The following is an 18,092-nucleotide window of genomic DNA, read 5'->3' as shown; positions in this document are numbered from 1 at the left end:
ATGATTCTGCCACTCTGCTGATGTATGTGTCTGCCTGCCTGGCATGTTTGAGCAGCTATACCAAGCATTTATGCTACAATGACCCTGCTTGTGCACATCTAGCCATTCTGGGCAAATGGTTTGAACTCTACGTCCTACCCAGCTGGCCGTGCTTCATGTATCACCCCTCCTAACATCATTTACTTAACCTAGTGTTCCCCTGCTGCTGCCAGTGTGTTGCCTGGTACCTTTAAATAGTAGTGTCTAACATTATCACACTCCCTCAAAATGCCCCCGGCTGCCTCTAACATTGCCTGCCCCCAGAGCAGATGATATCACGGCTGTGGCCAGCCCATTGTTGTACATGCACTGCCTGGCCATTCATTTCTTTGCTAACAAGCAGAGGAATGTTTTGACTTGATTAAGAAAACAGATTTTGGGGTTTTGCATACAATAACGACAAAAAGAAACACACTTTCCTTCCAGGAACTAATTCTTCAGCAGGGAGGGGTTCTGGGAAATCCTCTGGTTATCAGGACTGGCGTTGGTATAGTGTAACTATGCATATGATCCATGCATTTGGAGTCATTAACACCAAATAGTGATCTGACACACTTAGACATCCCCATGGTATGCCGAACCTTGATGGACAAATGTATACGATGGGACAGTTGAGGCCCATTTCCATCAAAAATGTTGCTGTTCAGCCTGCAATTTCTACACTTTGCTGTCATTCCCAAGATTGAGTGAAGTGTTTTAAAAAAATAAAAAGGATATGTTTTTTTAAACTTCCGTTAAGAGTAGAGGACTGTGTCATTCAACTACCCTTGCTACGGACAGGGCAAAATAGTATCCTGTTACAGTGGGAATAACTCTGTAACAATGCCTGGCTGTGAGAACATCAGCAAGAGTCAATGAGACAGAAAAAGAGGTTGCATTTGGCAAGTGTTTGTTTTTGGACTTTCTCTGTCCTGTCTGCTCTTGTGCCTTGGTATCCTTCTATCGCCCCACTTATATCCCTCTATCCTTTCTTTCTCTTTTTCCTCTCTCCACTCCCTCTTTATCACCCTCTCTTCTCTTTCTCTCTTCCTTTCTGTCTCCTTCGCACCATCTCTACTCTACCTTACCTATCCAAGTTGAGCTGTTAGGATCAGTCCTAGAATTTTCATAGATTCACTTGTGTTGAATATTCCCCAACGCCAAGCTCGGAATACTCAGTGCATTTTATACACAGCAGGGGTAAAATGAACAATAAAACAGCAGCCCAATCCCTTCATTCAAGCCTTTCCATCAACACCCAATGAGTTGATGAACCTTAAGCTCTGCCGCCGGAAACGTTTGGTGATTCATTCATTCATTAATTCCATGCCAAGCGAGAAGACACCCATTGAGCTCCCGCTCAATTTAGCATTTGTTTCCATAATTTGAGCATCTTTTTACATTTTTCCATCAGAAAGCATTTGTCGTTATTGCAGATCTCAGCTGAAGTTCAGCTCATATTAACAAATTCGATGTCGGTATTGTGAGGAATCCGATGGAGTCATCACTTCTCTTCCGGAGGTTGCCTCTTCCCATGTGACCAGGGGACGGCAGCTGCTACCGGACTGACACTGGTGGTGGCTATATGAGGGAGGATCACATTGGGTGAGGCGGCCCTCAAGGGGGTGCCATGACTTCATTGGATGATACATGGTATCCCCCTGTTTCTTTTCAGAATACCCCAGCCATTCCCCATGCATTGATGGCTTGCTGTCATATCTTCCCTGACCCATCTAGGAAAGACACTGAGGACATGCTATTTGACTCTGTACATTCATCAAACGTGGAGCGAAGCGGCTTTCCGAAAAGGGGAAGGAAAGCAGACTCAGGCAAACATACGTGGTGAGGACGCCAAAAGAGGACAGAGAGCTTCTGGGCGTACGTCGGTACTACAAGGCAGCCTACACCAAACCGAAAGGCGAGAGCCATGAGAAGCCGTGAAACAGTGCAGAGGCGGCAAGAGAAGGCAGAGCGCCGCACAAACACCACAGGCTTGCAGAAGAACCGATATATGCCAACCAAAGCTGGTGAGTCCACCCAAGGGACACAGTGACCCTGCAGCGTGTCGGAAAGCCTGGCAAAATGCAACAAACTTAATTAGAGTAAAGAACGAGTAAAGGGAAATACTTGTAAGAAGGCATAGGGCAGTATGCAAAAGAAGCTATCAAGTTTGTGAATGTATATATTACATCAGGGTGAGAAGCCCTGAAAGGATAGTGCACCAGGCAAGTTAAGGAAGTCGAAACAAGTATAAAAGACTGACAAGTGTACGGGTGTGCACAGAGCACACATGAGAAAAGTCCTGGCAGGAGTGTATACAAGGCAAATGCAAATTGTAAGTGTGTTCTTGCCAGAAAGCCCTGGCAGGAAAGCAGTGTGTTCTTACAAGAAAGCCCTTGCAGGAAAGCGTACCAAGCTGTGTTAAATTAAACAGTGTATATTATACAAGCATACAAGGAGGTCCTGGGAAGGATATATCAAGAACTGGCAGACTGTGCAAACATATTTAAAGAGAGAGCAACCCTGGAGTACACCAGGTATCCTGACAAAACAAAGAACAAAGTATTGTTTGTACCAGTTGTGTTTTTGGGCAAGAGATACCTAAGGAACTAATATCCTTGAACTTAAAGCAGAGTGGAGAGAAATCCGGGTGAAGGAAGCCACCCTCTGAAACAAGGAACACTGACTTTTTTGAACTTTTGTTTTGAAGTTTAAGTATTTTCTTTTGAACACTTATGCACAATTCAAGGCCAAAGACATTAACACATTTCACCCGAGAGTTAATTTATTGGAATGCGATGGTGAGAATAGAACTTTGAACACAGGACAGTTTTTCTTTGGACATTCTGACATCAACAGACCCTTAGTTGTGGATGTACTTAGAGAAACGCCTCTAGAACAGGGACATAGAGGCATTCCCCCAACTGCTTATATTTTAATAAAAGTCTTTGACCAAAACCATGATTAACTTGTGTCCGAGTTTCATTCCGGATTCCAAACAGTATGCAGGGTTTGTTTTTTTAGGCTTATGTGACCTGTGGCTAACACATTTTGTTTCTGGCATGCTTAATGTACTTGGACATGGCTGTAAATAATTTTAAAATACTATCACTTGGAGAACTGTATTATGGTTCAGTGTCTTCTTCAGGTGACTGAATGTGTTGTCTCTACCCAGATTGTGTCATAGAGAAATGTTCCATCCATTTGAACTTTCTGTAAGGACTCTTAAAAGCACACCTAGGAAGCTTATTTTATTCTTAAATGAAAGCTTAAAGTATGCCATCTCATGGAGCATTCTCTAGGAATAGATAACTGAGATGATCGCCTTACATTTTGAAAAAGAAAATTAGAAAGTGGAAATTGTACGAGAGACTGATGACAATGGCTAAATGGTTAAGGAAATTGGTCTTGACCCCATCAGATGTTACTACTTTGGTTTTTACCTCCATCGGCAAGGGGATCCTAGACCAGGACCTCTACAACCATGATATGGATACTGATGATTGATACTTCAGCTCTATCTTCATTTCCAATTTAAAACCACTCTTGTTGTCAAGGATGACCTCATCCCCAGCATAGAAGAAGTGATGGTTTGATGACCATCAGTTCAGAGTAATCTAGTAAGAATCCTTCATTTACTGGTTCATTATAAAAGAATCATCAAAGACTTTTTTTAAAAAATCAAATACTTTGCTGACAACAGATTATCGTCCACTTGACATGAATGCAGAACAACCTATTTTGGCTAAAACAGGACCATGAAATATGTCTCCTGTAATTCCAGAATTGGAGAAATTTATTTTCCTTCTACAAGAGCAGGAAACATTGAACCCCTTTCTAGGGAGGAGTGTATGCCAGTGTGTGCCAGTATGAAGATCCTATATTCTATCAGGGGCTGTTACAGTCTTTGAAAAGGATAAAGGAGGCCCATATAAATTGCTATTCCCCACTACAGGTTCACCAGCCTCCAAGACAAGCTCTGTTTCAGAGGCCATGGGGAGCATGATGATGACGATTTAGGTCTAGACTAATATGGCAATGAAGATAATCAAGATACTATGAAAGAAACAAATGAAAGGATTGTGTTGCTTTATGGATGCCCCTAATAAACCTCATCAGGGAACACCCCTGCCAGTGAGCTTGTGGCAAAAGCTGCTGACAGATGTGTCCTAGTAAGGCTCTGCTTTCTGTGTTATCTAATTGATGATCCAACACAGACGACTGTTACATTCTAATTCTAGGCAATATTTAGAAGGAAGGCTTGTATGATTACAGCCCTCATTCCTATTTCCTGCATTTGTAGGCATGCAGATGAAAAGCATAAGACTTCTGATGATACCTCTCTCTGCCTCAGAGGTTGAGCAACACAATGCTCTGCTCACCTTAAGTTTTTCCTCTTGACAAGAATGAGAAAGAATTGGACTTCTTCTGCTAAATATTGCTAATCTCATTTACTGTGAATTCCTTACCATTCCTGCTCAGTTCCGATATGGAAATTGGGCATGAGAGCCATTCATCTAATACTGTCATGGGGTGTGGCAGTTTTCACTGATTGGTAGCTTGCCAAACATTCAAACAAAAAAATCTGTAAATAATCTCTTCCAGTGTAATGGACCCTGCGTTTAAGCAGATGGAAAATGGATCAATCTTGCACAGTCAGTGGCTAGGCTTCATGAAGTTTGGGCTGAATTTCAGAAAATTAAATATGCCAGTCAACTATAGTGACTTTATAAATGTTGCCAATTAAATGATACGATCAATTAAAGGCCATAGGAGAGTTGAACTATTCTAACGGAAGACCTTTCATCCACGTTGAAGTTTAGGCAGAAACACACTGTCATGCAGAGATTCTCTAAGTCCTGTAATCTTCAAGGGCAGGAGCGATACATGGTAGCATCATCATCTTCAGCCTGAAGCTAGAACGCACTCCATGCCTATAGCTCACCTTAGAGATCAAGGTGTGGCTCTGGACAAGTTAGGGGGCACCAGCATCCCAAGTAAGCGTGGCCTGTGTAAACCTTTTTTCCTTTTTTCACACCTCAGAACTAGGAAGGATAACACAGTTTCTCTCCAACTGGGAGAAGCTAACATGAGGCAGATGGATATCGGCTATCATAAAGTCAGATCATGCATTTGAATGCACTTTAAATCCACCTCTAATTAATTCTGCATAAAAGGGTAGTCACTCAAGTTCAAAGCATTCTCTCACTCAAGGTTTAATCTTTGCTTCCAAAAGGAGTGATGAAAAAAGTCCTTTCTCAGAAAAATGAGCGATTGGTTCCCGCAATACTTCCATTGTAAGAAAGCAAATAGTGGAAGGAGACACATTTTAGAAGTAACAGGTCACAAAGTTCTCAGAAGACAGAAACAAGATGCCAACTATACAAGATGATTTATGTTGCACATAGATGTGTTTGCCCACATGACAATTAATCATGCACAAGATGTACCTAGGGTTCACAGTAGGAGGAGCTCCATGATTAATTCAAAGTTCCTCCGCTGTGCCTAGAGGCAGCTCAAAAGGTGTGCCTGAAGTGTGTGGCCTGGCTACAGTATGTCATTGAAGTGATGGGATTCATGCTTAGGCCACTTAGATGACCTACATAAATGTCTTTGAGTTATTTCTTAAAATGATTTGTAGTCTATGGAGGGGTTTAAACCATAAATCAGTGCACTAGGGTCATTGAATAATGGTGAGAGGTCAGCTGCAGTATCTACACTTAGAGGTGTTCCCCTTAACCTCTAATCATAAGGGATATGTTTGTATTGGTTGTGCTGATAGCTTGCGCTATACCCTCAGCAGTATGTTAGTAGATGACTCAAAGATCTACATTCTTAGTATTTATACTATTTATTGTTGTGCTCAGAAACTGCCGACACGTGTTTCAACACTCGTCCTCAAGGCCATTGTTGAGGTTCAATTGTTGCCCCAATAGGTGATGCTGCAAATTTTAGTGTTCATATTCTTTGCAATATCCTTCCTTTGGGTTGTTGCCAGTGTGATAAACTTTTTCGATCAGGTAATGTGATTATTTTAAACTGTGGTGTTCCTTCAAAATGCTTTTAAAGTTGCCCAGTCACATTCCTTGTTATGCATTTCAGTCCATATGAAAAATTCCCTGGCTGCCGTCCGTATCCCACATGACTGTTTCTGAGCACAACAGTAAATAGTATAAATACTAAGAACCGTGTAGATCTTTTAATTATCGTCTAACATAATGTTTAGGGGATAGCACAAGCTATCGGCACAACCAATACAACCATAGTTCTTAAACAGCCTCTTACGTATGCACAACTAGACAGTGGGCCTTATTACACGGAAGGCGGTAAGGGTTAACGGTCATCGGTAATGCTACCGGTGACCGTTAACCCTTACCGCCTTACTACGAGTTCCCTTTGCGGGACTCGACTTTAACGGCTGGTTTTACCAGCCGTTAAAGTAGGGTGCCGCAAAGGGACCTTGGTGCTAATTACGGTACCGCAATTTGCGGTACCATAATTAGCGCCTTCCCCATTCCCATTATGCCCTATGGGGGCAAAAATGGGAATGGGGAAGGGCCTTGGTGAATGGGGAATTACCGCCCCCGCTCACCTTGGAGTAGGGCGGTAATTCTGCCATCCACCAAGCCGGACACGGTAAAATACCGGCGGCAATCATGGCGCTAATAGCGCCATGGTTACCGCCTTCCGTGTAATGAGGCCCAGTGTCTGCTGTCACCAGGATTCTCTGTAGATGAAAGGAAAAGAAGTCAGGCACTTTCCTTCAAAATATTTGCCTTTTCTTTGAGTGGAATTCAACATAGTCTTAGGGTTGCTGATGCCCTCCTCAAACAGATTTAGAGCATTGCAAAGGCTTAGAAGAAATACAGCTATGTCAAAATGCTCACAGTGTGACAATACAGCTCTGTTGTGAGCAGTGCCATAATGGAGATTGCTCATTTTGGACTGAAAGCGTCATATACGACTTGTTCAAAGGACCTACAACAGTCAATGGCCGTAAGCTACGAGTGACTGGGAGAATGTGCCCCAGTTACAAGGGGCTTCATGTACAGTCTTCGATGTTTGACATTATATTACACTCTGCAGAAAGGGCTCTTTTTTTACCTCAGCATCAATTAACTGTGGTGACTTTTGTTAGGGATGGAGAGGCAAGTAGGGCGAGCACACATTGAATAGATACTAGTACCAGAATGAGCACCTTGAAATAGCCACGAGTCTTGGCTCGGGCAGACTTAATATACTCGGTTCATGCAGGTGTCAGTTCAGCCTTACAACCGCCAAATTCAGCACCACAACAATGCATAGCATCATACCAAAATGCCCCTGAAATACGTATGTAATCAGCTACTTGAACAGCAGTCCACACCTGTACCAAGCAGCACCACCTCAATATGGTCTGCAGAGCTTCAGCTCAACCAGTCCAAGACTTTCTGAAGAAACTGTTATGAGGGCAAGGGAGACTCACTTCATGACCTTCCTCTGTAGAGCTCCGCATGCTATTCTGCTTTATTGAAAGCACGTGAACCTATCAAAAATCCAGTGTTCAAGCATAAACTACCACAGTTGATTTTAAGGCTCATTTGCAGCCAAATTTAAGAATTACATACGCGGCTGAGCTACTGGCTTAATGTGCTTTTAAAAAACAGCTATGTATGCAAACAACAGCGATTCTCAGCCTGACAACATTGAATATTCAAATATGTAACTATGATTGCTAATAATGCTGGGGTGCTGTAGGTACAGCAAAATACGTTTTTCTTCTTTGACCATTATTGTGTCTGACAGAGGCATGTGTTTTATCTGACAACCTGGAGGATTTTAATTGCTCTGAAACCAAACATGAACCTATAGAATCCACCACAACTCAACATGTTACAAACACAAAGTCACATGAACCACTGACCCAACAAAAAAACAAAGTATCACTAACAGTTTCGGGCTCAATTGAAAATGTGTATCTGAAGGATTAACAGACACCGCGTCCAGCCATGTCTGAAGGGTTTATATTTACCTACAGTCTGGTACACCTGGGGATTCACATGCAACAGAAGTTGATGATTTCTACAAAAATGATGTATGAAATCTGCCTTAATTTGAGGGTGAACTTGCAATGTGTCATGAAATCTAAAGAAAGGCACTAGCCGTCACACGTCCTTCAAAATCTGACGGAATTGGAAAAAATTCAGGAATCTGACAGAAAATAAGAAGTTGTGAGAATATTTGAGCTTTTTAACTACTTGGGCTACTGATGTTCACCTCGCACAATCTTTTAGTTTGGCTGTGCCATTACAAGGGAAGTGCAAGTTAGGCCATTAAGGGTACAGTCCACCTCAACTGGTTGGCTGCATCCTTATAAAAAGGCATAACAAGCAACCCTCCTATACATTTAAAACTTACTGAGCATCATCAGTGAGAGGAAGCTTGAGTCCTAAAGGACAGTGAGACAGAAGTTCATACACGGACATACCCACTCCACTGAATTTTCCTTGAATCCGCCAAATCATAAGGTTTATTTATTTCTTTTTACATTTTTAAAGCGCATGCGAACCCGCGGGCATCTGCGGTTCAGAGAGAGAATGTACCCAAAACAACTGAAGAAATACTAGACACCTTGCAAGATTTGTTAGTCATGGTATAATAAAAGCAGCGTTCACTATCACTTTTGAAGGTGGGATTTGTCAGTAGTCCACTGATTAGTTCACGCTCACCTGGGATTTGCCAAGGGTTGGACAAATGTGATGGATACTTTTATTATTATTATTATTATTATTATTATTATTATTATTATTATTATTATTATTATTATTATTATTATTAGGGTATTCATCGAGTGTGTGCATTTCTTCAGGAAGCACCAGAGTGCTCTACAATCATGAGGGGCAGAACCTGGCGAGGGAAGCAGATGAGCAAGGGAACGGGGAGCTAACAGGGGACACTCAACAATCATGAATGTGAAACACATGAGGAGTGAGATGCACTGTGGGTCTGATGCATGTGGAGGTGTATCATACACCATTGATCTGAAACATGTGGCAACTTCCATGTGAGAAGGATTTCAGACTTGACATGTGACATGACTGAGGAGTCACATTCACCGGTTTACATACATAAGTGAAGAGTCATGTACACTTGAGCTCAGTCATGAATAGTAACTAACAGAAGACCAGGAAAGTTATGGTGGTATAGTTTAATACACTTGAACATATATGATTTACATATAACAGTAAGGAGTGACTTAATTTAGGGATCTATCTGCTTTGTGTAGTGAGATACACTAGATATTCATCCATCATGATATGAGCTGGGAGTCTCTTATCTGGCATCCTTCTTCTCCTTTCCAATTGGATGGTAAATCCTGCTGGCCCCCCACATTCATCTGCACGTCTGGCTCATTACCTCACCTGTGTGTTACCATGTATGTTCTCTACAGAGCATAGACTTTGTGCTAATAAACTCCCATATCAATGTAACCCTGAACGAATCAATTGGGAAGGGAAGAAAATGGGCCTTCTGTCAGACACATAACTGAAACGAAAAGACCTACAAATAGTTTTTGTCCTGCTATGCTCCGACATGCAGGAACACCATCCTAATGGCATCCTGAAATTCTGGAAAGAACTGGCCTAACTTAGATAGCACTGCCCCCAGTTCTAACACCACTCGGGACCTATTGTAAACTGCCTTCATGTTGCCTGAACTCTTGTACAGTGCTCCATTGCTCTCGTGCTAGGTTTGCACTATAAAAAAAAAATACAAAATATGTGCAGGTTTATGAAGGGCACATAACAAGAAGTCATTCCCATCACACGGACACATACAATTATGTTTTCATGCAAAACTGTCAAGGAAATAACATGTTAAATGTGCATAACTCATTGTCAGAAGGGTATTTGTGTTAAATGGATTCAATGTAAAATATGAAATTTAATGTGGAATAGAATTAACGAAAAAAAGTGCACTTCTAAATATGGTATTATTTCAAAAGAATTATTAAATATATGTTTGATACAAAAAAAGACTTGTTACCTATATTACTGTGTAAAACCAGAGGGAATTTCACAACCTAGTCCCCGGGGATTCCGTACTCGGTGGCCAGGGAAAGGCCATAGCTTCTGGATCCCGACCCTGGGGTTGGACAAACGAGGGAGGATCACCTGGGTATGGGGTCCTCAGGGAGTGGGGGAGAAAGACCTGATGGCGAGGCATGGTATCTCCCTATTTCAACAACCCATCTAACCCCTATCCCTGTTCTCCTTATGGGGAACTACAGCTCCCATAATTCCTTCTCACGTTACATTCGCAACACTACTGAGCTGAGCAATGGGAGGAATAAGGTCAGGCAGAATACCTCCATTGATTTAAAATGTCTCAGTCCCAGTAGTGAGGCGAGGCAGAGTCAGGCAGGTAGTCTTAACTGTATACACCTGCCACTTGTAAACACTCCCATTGAGATGAATAAAAGGTGGCGTGCACAAGCACACAGTGAGCGAGCCTGGGTACAAGAAGGAACAGCTCTGTTGGAGCTGATGGGAAGCAGGTGATGAAGTCAGAAGGCCAAGCCGCTGATCTGCAGTTACCAAGATCGAGGGAAAGCCAGGTGAGAATCCCCCACTTTCGGGAAGCCGTAAGCGTTCTGAGACTGAAACAGAGTGTGCAGAAAGAAACCTTCAAGGTACTTGAAAGCAGCCTTTGACCCTCCCGGGTGAACAATGGAGTTGGAGAGGAGCAGAGGAGGCATTAAAGACGGCTTTCACTGCTCCATTAGGAGCGTTGATGAAAGAAGGCTGATTAACACAACCGGTGAGTTAAAGGAAGCAACAAAAGTCTGCTTTGTGTTAAAAGTAACTGTAAGACAAGAGTTGAAGGTTGTGCGTATGCTGATAAAACACGTAATGATAAAGCACAGTTGCTGAATTGTAAGAGGAATGGATAAAAGTAACAGAGTGATCCTGCAAGGTGAAAGCGCACATTCAAAAAGTCTCTGTTAAATGTTCTGAGTTGATTGGGAATCAAAGGCAAGAAAGCTATCGCGACCCTGAAAGGAAGCTGAATGAATGAAAAGTAAAATATGTGAACTCTGAATATGCCAAGAGGGCAAACTATATGAACTTTGAAAGAGGCCTAGAAGGCAAACCAAAGAGAATAAGAAACTACATGTAGAGAGAATAAGGAACTACAATTACCAAGATGTATTGGTGTTGTAAGAGACAGAAGATTGTGGATGGTAGAATTATTGAAAGAGAGGTTGAATTGGTCATGCAGAGGTCTTGCAGTTTCGAAATCTTCAACAGTGAAAAAGTAATTTGAGATAAGACGTGGGCAGAGGGTAGCCTTTGGAACTGTAGGATAGACGTGGGCAGAGGGTAGCCTTTGGAACTGTAGGATAAAGTGATCGTCTACTAGAAGCTTGAAGCCCAAGCCTGAATTGTTCAACTGTTCAACTATATCAGTAAGCCAAAGTGTGCAAGACTGAAAGAACTGTGCCATCCACCTATACTTTTCAGGAAACTCTCTAAACCCTGTGGTGCTGAACACAGGGCACTGAGTTGTTATTTAAAAGACATTCTGACATTTCTTTTGAGACACTATTTTTCTTTTGCATTTCCTTAACACATTTATCATTTGGGGAAGGAATGCAAGGTTAGGTTTTCTTAGTATAGGCTCTTTATGTTGGCTAAACTGACTGGGACCATTTGTTATTTATTTAATGGTCGGGATTACTCTCATTATAGAGTTAGGGGCAGTTGGGAATTCTACCAACCCAACCAAATTACCCAATAAAGGTTTTTGAAACTTGCATCCATTGTGTCTGTGTCTACTAATGAAACCATGTCTTCCTTACCTAATGAAATAATCAATTTGTTGGAGAAGTAGACAAAAAGATAAATTGTTTTCCTCCTATTTTTGAAAAAGCTATTTTCACCACAGGCAATGTTATATCTGTGCAACCATTTTGGCAGCAACCCATTTAAATCTGCCTCTGGCCAAACCTCTATCTTTGATTGCCGAGCCCCACTCCCAATGTACTTGTAGAATTAGTTGAACAGACTGGCTAAATACTTCAAAAGGCCCTATTCTTCTCACTTTTCAGTATTGGTTCAGGCATGACAGCAGCCCATCAACGATTGTGGCCTCACAGACACGAGGAAAGAACAGTCAAAAGAGAAAAAGTATTCTCCAGTATCGAGTGGTGAATTTGTAAAGTGATCAATCAATAAACAATTGTATAATTTAGGTATCAGATTTGAGCTCCAATATCAGGCTCTACACAGATTTCTGACACTGAAGATTCCCAGGATCTCACATAATATTTTTCATTGTTCCTCCTAAGTCGCCTTTTCTCAACCGAGACTCAAACAATCGCCACTATTCATTGTATGACATAGCCTTTTCAGAGGCAAGCTAATTTGGCACTTGTTTTTTAAAACGTATGTGTAGGTTTCAAGTCCTGGCATCCACAATAAGTGAAACAGGCAACCTTTTCTGGGATGTCCTGTGAATTTGGAGAAACAAATGCTTAGAAATGCTGTGATTAAATGAGCCGTACATTTGGAATTTGTTTTCACTAAGAACATGGATTATATGACTGTGAGAAACCTGAAGGTGTCTCACCTGCTACTCCCCGGGGATCTGTCATCCAGTTGGCCAGGACACGGCCATCGCTTTTGGATCCAGCCTCATTACACGGACGGCGGTAAGGGTTAACGGTCACCGTTAATGGCAACGGTGACCGTTAACCCTTACCGCCGTACTACGAGGTCCCTTTGCGGGTTGGAGGATTTAACGCCTGCTTCTTGCAGGCGTTAATATCCAACCCGCTAAGGGACCTCGGAGCTAATTACGGCACCGCAAAATTGCGGTGCCGTAATTAGCGCCTTCCCCATTTCCATAGAGCCCTATGGGGCAGAAATGGGAATGGGGAAGGGCAATGGCGGAAAGGGGATTTACCGCCCCTCCAACCTTGGAATGGGGCGGTAAATCCCCTTTCCGCCAAGGCGGTGCCGGTATTTTACCGGCATGGACCAAGGTGCTAATAGCACCTTGGTCCACCGCCTACCGTGTAATGAGGGTCTTCGGGGAGTGGAGTGGGACACCGGATGGTGAGACGCGATATCCCCTTACTTGTAACACCTTTTCCCCATCCTATCAGGTAGGATACTTAAGAACTCACCCCCCTTTCCCCTGTTTTCCGATACAAACACTTTCCCACAGACAGCTCAATGGTTAGAGAGAATGGACTAACACCGGACCCGTATACCTGACATGTCCCAATACAATGGTCTGGCAGAGTCAATCAATTACTGATCATTACACACACCTGACTTCCATCATACTGCAAGACCGAAGAGGGTTACAAGGATGGAAGTGCCCTTGACCTTTGCAGAGAAAGACCATTACTTTCATGAGCCTTTGAGAATAAGAAAAGTAAGACTTGGAATCAAAGCTGAAGAAACTTGCACTGTGTGTTGGAGGTACCCTGGGGTCTCCCGCCTCGATAGCCCAGGCGGGGAGGATCATTTGCTACCATGGTACTGTACTTGGCTGCCACAACAATGCAGCGCCTGTGAAGTCAGTACAGCCGGTGAGTTGGTGAGACTGATACCAGACCGGCCTGTGTTGAAGCCAAGGTTGCAAGCGGCAACATTGTATAGAGAAAACTGAAGAGAATAGTGTGTGAACTGTTTGTGACAAGCGACGCAAATGTAATCAAACAGCCAAGACAGATACCGTAAAAAGAGCGGTCCGGGGCATCACATGGGTGCTTATTCGTTGTTGCCCAACTGGGGAGGATCCGGGGCGAATAGTGAATCACTTGAATGTGTACCTGTTAGGTATACAACTGAAAAGTGGCAAATGTAAAAAGGGATTGTAAAATGGAAGTGGTCCTGCAACGTGTCAAGCCAAACCCTGTTCATATTTGAAAGTCTTTGATACCTGATGCTAACTGAAATTGGTCCATACCCAGCTGAGGGAGACTAATTGTATTAAGAAGGGGATCTGAGCCCGGCTGTGGGGGATCCGGTGTGAACCGTGAGTCACCCAAGAAAGAACATCCTATGAACATTGTGAAAGAGGAGCTGAGCCTGACGAGGGGGATCCAAAGTGACAATCATTGTATTGAAGGGCTCGGAGCCCATCTGGAGAGGATCCAGGGTGAATGAGTACTTGTAAGAGGAAAAGAACTTCTCGTTTGCTTTGTCGTATCAGGCCCTCTGCATGAAGAGACTTTGATAGCCAAAGAGACTTTGGCACTGAAGGCCCTGATGCTAATGATTGAACTGTATCCTCGTGTTAAAGAAGCCAGAGATTGTGCTACGCTCGAGTGAACCACCTTGTCCTGTGCTGAAAACGTGGGGAAGGTAGGCCAACGGCCTGAACATCCCGACGTATCATTTTTGTGAACACTTCTTTCTTTTTCATAAATACTCCCACACACTACTTGTATTTAGAGTTAAGGATCGGCAATAGTTTTATTTTTTTAATTTAGGCCCTTTTATTTGACAAGATACCACTAGGACTGTGTTATTATTATTTGATGGTCAAAGCCTGCGCCCATCTGTAGATTTAGGATTAGATAGGCGTTTATCATACCCTTGTTGAAGTTCAATAAACACCCTTGAATTGTGGTCACTTGTGTCTTTCTTACAGTTAATACCATGTCTTTTTTACAGGGCTGACAAACAGTTGTGATCTCTCTCTAGAAGGAGGCATCACTCAGATCTGTCAAAGAACACTGGGATGCATTAGCACAAGAGAAATTATAATTTGGTGCATTTTATACAATAGAAACCAGTTTTTAGTGATACAGAGTGTGACACAAAAGCTAGTATGGTCAACATTGAAGGCAATATTTAATAGGGTATGATAAACGTTCATATGTGGACAGAGAGACCGGCTTGCTCTTCTGTCAATCCAGGTTTGTCCCAGCTGTGGGTTTGGTTTATAAAACAAAATATTTTGTTTAGGAAGCTGTATTAATTGATTGAGTGTAGTGTGCTTCTGTTTGAAGTCAGGTTCACAGTCTGCCAGCTTGGAGTCCAATCATTAGTCCTGGCTGGAAGATCTTCCCTTTGCTTGTTGAACCCTATGTGGCTCCATTCCAGCAAAGTGTCTCTGCTCCCCCAAACTTCATACCATGGCCATCTGAAGAGATCCACAGTCATTGCGAACCCTAGCTACCTACAACATCCAGTGAGACCATCATTCCTTTCACTACTTTTATCATTTTCGCTAAAAAAAACAATGAGTCTTCTTGTGCCCTAACAAATGCAGAACATTGAAATGATTAAACGTATTGTGGAGTTAATAAAAGAGATGCTTGGAGAAAGATGTAAAAGGGTTGAGTCCCAGATTGGTAAACAGCTGAAACACTGGATGGACCACAGATAATTTCAGTCCTTCGCATCCAGGGGTTGGTTGGGGGTCTCAGGGAAGGTGTGTATAAATAGATGAAGATATTCAGTGAGGCATGTTGAACGGAATCTGGAAGCAACACCTGGACACATCCCTTGCTCAGAACAGGACACTTCCATATGTGCAGATGATGTATATTTGGGCTTGATGTGCAATGCGAAGTGCTAGTTTACCACATAGGTCACAGTTAATAATGGCATGCAAGCTGAAAGTAGCCGTTTATTGAACAGGAGTTTAGACATTCGTCTGCTATTTATTTTAGCATGCTATTTATTTTACCTTTTCGGGTGCCTTTATTGGTAGTATTATCTAAAAAATGAAGCATTGAAAAGGGTATAGAGAACATAATTGTTTTGTTTTGTTTTTTTGTTTTGTTTTATTGGTTAAACAAAGTTAAACCTTTACCATTCCTTTAACAATCACTCCTCAAAGAGGTGGAGGCCCCCCAAATTAGGTTCAAGTTCAAAATCCCTAAATGATCCCCCCTAGGCCAGAATCTCCAGTTGTTTGGGTGACGTCCACCTCAGGCTCCACCTCCTCCTGCTCCAGTTTTAAGGATTCAACAAATTTCAATGCATCCAAAGTACGGCCCACTTTCTCAGCTGTGATGAGCCTTTCCCAATACTCTTCTTCGTTCTCCTCCGAGATCAGGCTCGTATAATTTCCCATGTACATCAGGCGATTCAATACCAGGTTCGGACAAGTTAGCATCACATGCCTTATAGTTTCCAGTTGGTCCTTCTTTCTGCAAAATCTACAATATGCTAGTGATTTGTCAATTTGCCTTCTTCGCCACCTTATTTCTCTCGAGTGCCAGATGTTAAATCTGCAGCGCATAAGCAGATCTCGGTAGTGCTGTGAGGGAAATTTCATCAAATATGGAGGTAAAATGTTCAGAGCTTTGCGTTCCCAGATGACATTATGACATAGGTCTCGTGATAATTTCTTTTCCTGTGTTTCCTCCCAGTCTTTTTCCCGATTTGTTCTTTTAGCCTTATCTGAGTTATTTTTCAGGGTGTCTTCAGAGATCCCCAGGTATTTTAAAGTATCTTCACATCTCATTTTCCAGTCTTGGAGAATTGAATTACTACTGAAAGCCCCTGGCTTTGCTAGGATTCTAAAAGGCACGGGTGGATTGTCCAAAATACACTTTCTATAAAGAGATAGTGATTTCCACGTCGTGATTGAAGTGATGGATTGCAGTCTTAGTTCCGATCTTATAAGTTCCAAGGGTAGCGAATTTGGAAGGCGCAAGATATTTCGCCAGAAATAGGCTTCGCATAGGTTCCAGACCTCCCATCTTAGGGCTATAAGGGCCTCGGCTCCATATATAATGACGGCCACTACCTTTTGCTTATAGAAAGTTGTAATCGGCAACAGAGAAAATTTCCCATATCTACGATGTAGAAGTAGCCCTTGGTTAACCAGACTTTTTAGTTTTTCTCTGATCAGGGTATAATGGGCCTGCTCATTGCAGTTCCTATAAATTCTTATCCCGAGGTAGATTGTAGTGTCGACTACTGCCAGTTTTTCTTTTTCCAATGACCAAGTCTGAATTTTCCCTGCTAGTTTCTTTCCGCGGGTTGATTTCATAGTCAAAATCATAGATTTTTTTGCATTTACTTCATGCCATTGGCTTTAAGATAGTCATTGAAAGCCTCAATCCTGCGCTGAAGACCTATCGGCGTATGGTCTATAAACACTGCGTCATCCGCATATAGCATCCATGGTATCTCTATGCCATTAACCTTCGGTGGGAAGGCCCGGATCTGATCTTGTGAAGACTTCATATCAGCCATATAGAGTATAAAGAGAAAAGGGGCGAGGGCACATCCCTGCTTGATACCTCGGTATGTCTTGATCCGCCTTGATAGTCCTCCATTTGCAGTAATTTGAACCTGGATCGAGGTATCAGTATACAGTGCCTGGATTGCCTCCAATAGGTCCACAGGGCATCCATAAAGCCAAGTAGATCGTTGTTTTTTCTTTTAGGGCCTTTGCTTTTAATATATTGATCAGGAACAGGTTAAGGCAGGTGCCCACTCCACTCACAAAAGCAGTTTGTCTCTCGTCCAAGATTCCGGCTTGAGCTGCCCAGTTCTTTAAATCCCTCAAGAGGATGGAGGCGAAGAGCTTGCCAATGGAGTCTAGTAGCGCAATCGGCCTGTAATTTCTTGGATTGCCGCGGTCACCTTTTTAAAAAATAGGCACGATGTAGGCCTCCGTCCACGTAGTTGGAATTTGTTTGGTTCTCGCTACTTGTTTGAAAAGTGCGTAAATTAGGTCTGACCAGCCTTCCATGTTTTCTTTCAACATTCTGTTGGAGACGCTGTCCGGACCGGCAGCCCTGGAAGAGCTTAATTTTTTGATCAGTATTTGAATGTCTTCTCTATCGAAGTTCAATGTCCAGGTAGCGTTTCCTGTTCTTTTCTCAACTACTTTTTCCTCATTCTTCCCTTTGAACAGGGCAGTATAGTGGTCGAACCAGTTTTTCTCAGAGACTTGGTTGATACCTATGGCCGATTGATTTGAATCTCTGTTGTTAATTAGATCCCAGGCACTTTTTGTATTATTTGTTGCTAAGGCTGCCATCATTTGTTCCGCGTCTCTTTGAGTTCTTTGGTATCTGGTTGATTGCAGCCAATTCTTGTAGGTTTGTC

General features: G+C 42.5%; 1 protein-coding gene and 1 long non-coding RNA gene across 8 annotated transcripts in view; one reads left to right on the top strand and one right to left on the bottom strand.

The window, feature by feature from the left end:
- Positions 1-18,092, top strand: part of SCUBE3 (signal peptide, CUB domain and EGF like domain containing 3) — a 785,923-nt gene that overhangs the window by 507,184 nt on the left and 260,647 nt on the right. The gene's annotated exons all lie outside the window — the stretch shown is intronic.
- LOC138520988 (uncharacterized) overlaps positions 1-18,092 on the bottom strand; it is a 258,021-nt gene that overhangs the window by 19,388 nt on the left and 220,541 nt on the right. The window lies entirely within an intron of this gene.

This window comes from Ambystoma mexicanum, chromosome 13 (assembly GCF_040938575.1).
Source record: "Ambystoma mexicanum isolate Mex_15411 chromosome 13, UKY_AmexF1_1, whole genome shotgun sequence".
In the NCBI taxonomy this organism is placed as follows: domain Eukaryota; kingdom Metazoa; phylum Chordata; class Amphibia; order Caudata; family Ambystomatidae; genus Ambystoma; species Ambystoma mexicanum.
Note: the sequence above shows the minus strand (reverse complement) of the source record. Positions and strands in the feature narration are given on the sequence as shown.